This window comes from Eumetopias jubatus, unplaced genomic scaffold (assembly GCF_037043125.1).
Source record: "Eumetopias jubatus isolate StellerSeaLion01/CBP00866 unplaced genomic scaffold, mEumJub1_p1.0 scaffold_7, whole genome shotgun sequence".
Taxonomy (NCBI): Eukaryota; Metazoa; Chordata; class Mammalia; order Carnivora; family Otariidae; genus Eumetopias; species Eumetopias jubatus.
The window spans coordinates 64,026,525-64,032,662 of NW_028274813.1; the positions used below are offsets into that span (position 1 = coordinate 64,026,525).

At 41.2% G+C, this 6,138-nt stretch overlaps 1 non-coding gene across 1 annotated transcript; it reads right to left on the bottom strand.

The window, feature by feature from the left end:
- Positions 1-4,410: 4,410 nt before the first annotated feature.
- On the bottom strand, positions 4,411-4,550 carry LOC114218008 (small nucleolar RNA SNORA7). Its single transcript, XR_003611091.1, has one exon. It is a non-coding gene; the product is annotated as a small nucleolar RNA SNORA7 (small nucleolar RNA).
- Positions 4,551-6,138: the final 1,588 nt, after the last annotated feature.

Sequence of the window (6,138 nt, forward strand, 5' to 3'; positions counted from 1 at the left end):
CTCCATTCCCTCATCTGTAAAATATAAATAATAACTTTCATCTCTAAAGGATTAAATGTAAAAGCACCTAATAAAATACTCAATGTTTCCTTCTTTACTTCTCCTCTTCTCCACCTGCCAGGTTATGGAGATGGACCTTTGCTCTCCAACACCCTAACTCTGCTCAAGCTGTGACCCTGTAGTGAGAGAAGGGGCTTGGTGGAGGGGAAGAGCAAAAAAGAAGGAAGAGGGGGACGGGGGGAGGCCTGTCCCAGCAGAACTGAGGGGAGCTGGAGAATCCTGCTTGCAGGGGAATCCCTCCAGGGCCTGGCCCTTGATGCCTCCCCAGCTCTTTCCTCCTTCAGGACTACCCCACCCCCACCCCCTGTGTCTGGGCCATGACAACCTTGCAGTAGAAGGAGGACTTGGTGGAAACAGGAAAGGGAAGGAAGGATCCTAGCTGCAGTGCTGGGGAGGGTCTCTATGGCAGCCTCTATTTTCAAAGGACTGAGTATTTGTCGTCTCCATTCCACACCCTCAAACAAAATAAAACAAACAAAAGCAAACAAACTCAGCCTCTCCACAAGCACCAGTGAGCAACAGAGATTTTTATTGGTCTCAGTGAGGGAGATGAGGGAGCGAAGTAAAGAGGTTTACCTCACAGTGCGCATATTACTGGTATGACAAAAGTCCCCAGCAGACTTCCAGGTTCTCTGAAAGCTTCACCAAGACCACCGGCCACTTGGTCTCCTTCTCCTCGCTGGTCTCCATTAAGGCCGCCTTTACCTCTCCAGGGTCTCTCTTCACCACTCTCCTTTTCTGAGACAAAGCATTTTAGTTCCTCCAATTTTATTAACTTAAACCTATATCACTTGACATCATCCTCAGTGAAAAAGCAAATAAACTGCTCCTGTCATCATGAATCACTCTCTTCAGAAATTATAAATAATAAACCATTATTTTTCTTATCACATTTATATACATGTCTGAAAAATCATTTGTTGGTGGCATATTTGGTTGACATTGCACATCAAAGATACATGCTGGAGGAGGAAAAGGATGTGGAATAAGAAGAAGCTTCAAGTACCTAAAAAGTACCTATAAAAAGCTGGTAGCAAGTCCCAGATGGGTGTAGTGGGGCTGGTGGGCTGTTGATATGGTAATGAAGGAGGGCACATTCTTTGTAATGGTCGCAACCTAGACAACTCCCATGCCTACACTACCACCTAAAGTTCCAGCAAAGTTCCATTACCAAATTAATCTTCTTACAACATTTATTTCATCAAGTCTTCATCTGTTAAACAATGAATCCCAATTCCCTTTAAAGGGATGGAGAATCAGGCTTGAGGATCAATTTCACCTGTTGTCTACTTTATAATAAGGTCTTTAAGGACAGGGACTAAGTGATACTCATTTAGGAGCTTACCCTTACCCTTGTAGGTCTATCATGGTGCCCTTCAAATAAAAGGCAGCCAAACGCTGTGTTGAACTGGATAGACTTTAATATCATAAATATACATAAAACGCTTTTATAAATAGCTATTTATAGAAACCTAATTTTAATTAAACATTTTCTTTACTATTTTCTACCAAGTTGTAAATCAGTTTATAATCTAATCTTACCCCATTATATGATTACAGAATGCCATCATTTAGTCCTTATGGGACTAGAGCTTAATACAGAGAATGCTGTTGTAAGGGCTTTCTCTTGAAACATGGCCCAGATTCAAAATGAAGCACATTTTCACTGTTATCAATGGCATTAGCAATGAGTTTCTTCCTATATCTACTCTCATTAGTTAGTACTCTTCACTCTTTGCTCTCCCACAAAAATCCTGAGTTGTTTTTTTTTTATTACCAATATAAAATACATTTCTGACTCAAGAAACTATTGCCTAATATGTAGAATCGTCAATTTGGCCATATTATAAAATACTTTTGGATAGTGATATTTTAAAATTTTACTTGTATTTAACTAACGTTGCCATTCTGGACTGAGAAAATACAAATCAAAGTGCCAGGCATCAAGACTTGAAATGTTCTGTTAGCAAGGAGCTGAGAAGTTTACAAGACAAGGATAAGAACAAAGATGATGAAATTAAAATTTGCCCACCTTCAGGGTGCCTGGGTGGCTCAGTTGGTTAAGTGTCTGCCTTCTGCTCAGCTCATGATCCCAGGGTTGTGGGATTGAGTCCCACATTGGGCTCCTTGCTCAACAAGGAGCCTGCTTCTCCCTCTGCCTGCCACTCCCCCTGCTTGTGTTTGCTCTCTCGCTTTCTCTCTGACAAATAAATAAAATCTTTAAAAAAAAAAAAAGTTCTTTCTTTAAAAAAAGAAAATGTATCTTTTCCAATCAAAATAAGTCACTTCCTCTTCCAGAGTGGAAGTGAGTGCAAAATAGTCAACATGCCACCAAGGGGCTGATTTGTCTCCTTTAGAGACGGTACTGGGGACTCACTGTTGATCTCTGTTGCTGGAAATCTGGACAGGTTGGACTTTTGGAAGTGGTGTAGTTAGATCAGACTTGGGAAGTGGGAGCTTATGTTGTTAGGCCTGTGCATAACCTCCACCCTACCATCTTGGTAACTCTGTTTGTATACTCATTGTGCCAGCATTGGATAGCTGATGATAGAGCCTGGCTGATGTTAGCCAGTCAAGTCATTCTGGCTAATTGGTTGTTTAGTGCCTCTCCCATGGTATGTGCTCTCTGGTGAGAATTAACCTCCAATACAAAGATCTTCACATCTTATGCCCACTCCAGGAAGTCCATCCAAATGTCTCTCCCCCAGACATCCTTATTCCTGAAAGTCCAGTCTTTATCTTCTCTTCTTTCCCTTCTGATCATGTGCCACTGCCCATGAGTCTGTATGTATGCAGACTGAGTTCCTTCTCTTTCTATGAAAGTGGATGATCAGGTATACCACTGAATCTCTCTGCTCACCAAGAGGATATCCTCTCATCACTGTTTGTTAAGGCCATGCCCAAGTGAAGCTGAGGTAAGGTATAGGCCATTTTTGGTTTGTAGCCACATTCCAAGACTATCCACTTATGAAAGAAGCCCAGATTTTTTTCTCCTCCATCAGCTGATCATAAGTGACCCTCCTACAGAGGCTGTATTAGTTTGGGGTCTTGGGGAAGCAGACACCAAGACAGAGTTGGAAATGCAAGATATTTATTGGAGGTAAATCCTGTGAAAGAGAAAAAGAGGGAGCCAGAATAAGCAGAGAAAGCCTGTCAGACCAGTAGCTTCTAGATAGAACTAGTGTATTCCATGGTCATGGGCCCACTCCTGCACCTCTTTTACTGTGAAGTAAATCTCTGCATTGGATGCTATATTATGTGGAATTTCATGACTCTTGACCAAGCACTCTATAAATCCCCAGATTGTGATGCTGAGTAGGTTCTGGGGATAGGAAAAGGAAAACCCATACCTGGAATTGCTGTCTATTCTTGTGAGAATCAACTGCTGGGCCCTTCCAGAGGACCATAAGTATATAAGGAGCCAATGTAATCAATATACTACCAAGTCGCTGATTTATCTCCTCAAGAAATAGTGCCATACTGGAGGCTCAGCCTTACTATCTCTCGCTGACGAATTGGATATTCAGAATAGCTGAGTCAGCTGAATCAATAGCCAGTTCAGCTTTAAATGGGAGCTACGCTATTGTGCCCACGTCTTCACAGTGACCACTCTACTCATGAGCTCACTGTGCCACTGGGGTAATGGATGACAAAGGCTGGCTAATGTCAACTGGCCAAGTCATTTCATCCATTTGGTTGTTCAGTCTTCTTCCATGGTTAATGCTTTCTGATGGGCATTATTATGGAGTACAAAAAAAATACTCATATTTCATACCCAATCCCATAATCCCAGCTATATGCATCAACCCTGGACCTCCATATCTCTGATTTTCTAGTCCTTCCTCTTTAGGGCCCCTTGAGCAACTTGCCAGGCTATTCACCACTGCCTGTATGTCCATAGATTTTCTCACTTCAGATTACTTCTCCTACAAAAAGTGAATGACCAGGAGCACCACTCATAGTTCTACCCATTTGGAACATTTTCTTATACCACTGTCTTTCAAGACCACTCCCAAGGGTGGTTATATTATAGCTACATCTATTATCAATTTGTACCCACTTACTGAAGTATCCCATTTGTAAACCATGCTTGCGTATTTTTTTTCTTCTCCTTCAGCTGGTCATAGGAGGCCCCTAATTCAGCCACAGATGTGAGCTGTGATGGGTAATACAAGGATCCGAACTACTTGCTTAAAACCTTACTTGTGCTTTCTAGTTGCTTGGGTATGATCCCAAATATAGTATTTCTCTCTTACAGTAGATTGGTGCTGGGCCTGCCCATCTTTATGAATTTTGTTTGTTTTGTTTTTTTGATTTTTTTGATTTTGTTTTTTTGTTTTTTTTTTTGAAAATTGTTGCAGAGTGTCTTCCAATCACCAGCTACTGAACAAACTGGGAATGGAATGGGTACCTCTGCCAGGCTTGCTTTCCCTCCCGACTCCGAAGCTGGCAGAATACTAACCACTCTCCAGACGCGATCCTGGGAGGTCCCATGTTTATGAATTAAGGGTCTGACAGAACCCACTCATTATGGGCAGTCCCAGATGCATGGTCACTTGGTGTCCATGGTTGAGTGTTCCTTTCTCTACAAGAGCCCAGGAACATGCTGGGAGCTATTTTTCAAAAGACATAGTAATTTATATTCCAGATGACATAGCTTTGCTCCAGAAATCCAGGGACCTGAATTCTAATCATCCCTTTAAGACTTTTCTATAAACTCTACATTGTATCTTTCCCATTATTGATACCTCCAACACCACAGGGTCTACTGGATAGTATGGCCCAAGTAGCAGAGTTGTGTATACCAAAGCCTGTACCTTCTATGGAACTCTTTGCTATTTGGACCACTCTGAAATCTGGCAGTTTTCCCTATCACTTGGTATGTGGGTCAAAGCAAAATTTCTAGGTATATAACAATGGTTCTAAACCAGGAATGATTTTGCTCCCCAGTGGACATTTGGCAGTATGAAGCAATTTTTTATTTTCATGACTAGAGTAGGAGGAGTACTACTGGCATCAATTTAGGTAGAGGCCAAGAATACTGCCAAACATTCTGCAATGCACAATACAACTCCTAAAGAATTATTTGGTCCAGTAGTGCCAAAATTGAGAAAATTTGGTGTAAAATACGTTGCCTTCAGAGCATGCAGCCTACCAGGTGCTGTGCTTCCATGGGATACAAGATGCAGCAATATTCTCTTATTTTGCAGGGAATATCTAGCCTGACCACTAGACTCCTAAAAACTCTACTGAAATGAGAATTCCCTGATCCTTATTGGGTTTATCTCTTTCCTCTGGAGTATATTATCTTATCAAAGACTCCAGCATACTAGCTATCTTTCAGTTATCCTGCCCGAACAGCATGACATCAATAGAATGGATCAAAGTGATGTTCCATATGATGTCCAGATACTCAGATCTCTTCAAAATGCATTATAGCAGATGTTAAGAGAATTGACATTGTTTTAAAGTAAAACTGTAAATGAGTACTGTCTGCTGTACATGAATGCAAAATATTTCTGATTCTCTTTCTTAACTGGATATAGTCTCATTCTTGCCAAATCAATGCCCACATAATATGTATCACAAGACTTACTAATCTGCTCTACAATGATATCATGTCTAACATAAAAGCTGTTATTAGGGCTACTACTTGGTTGAGCTTAGTAAGTCTACATTCTTCAGGATCCACCTGGTTTTTTCAGGAGCCAGACTAGTAAATTAAATAGAGGTTTGATAGAGACTACCACACTTTGCATTTTTAAAGGTGGCACTAATCTCTGCCACTCCCATTTCTAGAATGAGATAATGTATTTTCTTTACTATCTTCACTAAAGGTTGAAGATAGGATCATATCTTGGCTTTCTCACTATATGAGAAATCTTACTCCACAAGCCAAGGACCACATGAGGGTTAGTCCAACCACAAAGTATGTCAATCCTAATTACACACTTAGGATCAGTCAAATAACCACTGTGGGGGTCTGTTGAAACAGTGGATCCGCTATAAGCTGGACTTTGGACAGAGTTCCTCTTGTTACTTGGCCCCTATGTACCCCCCATCCTAACAAAGGGGTCT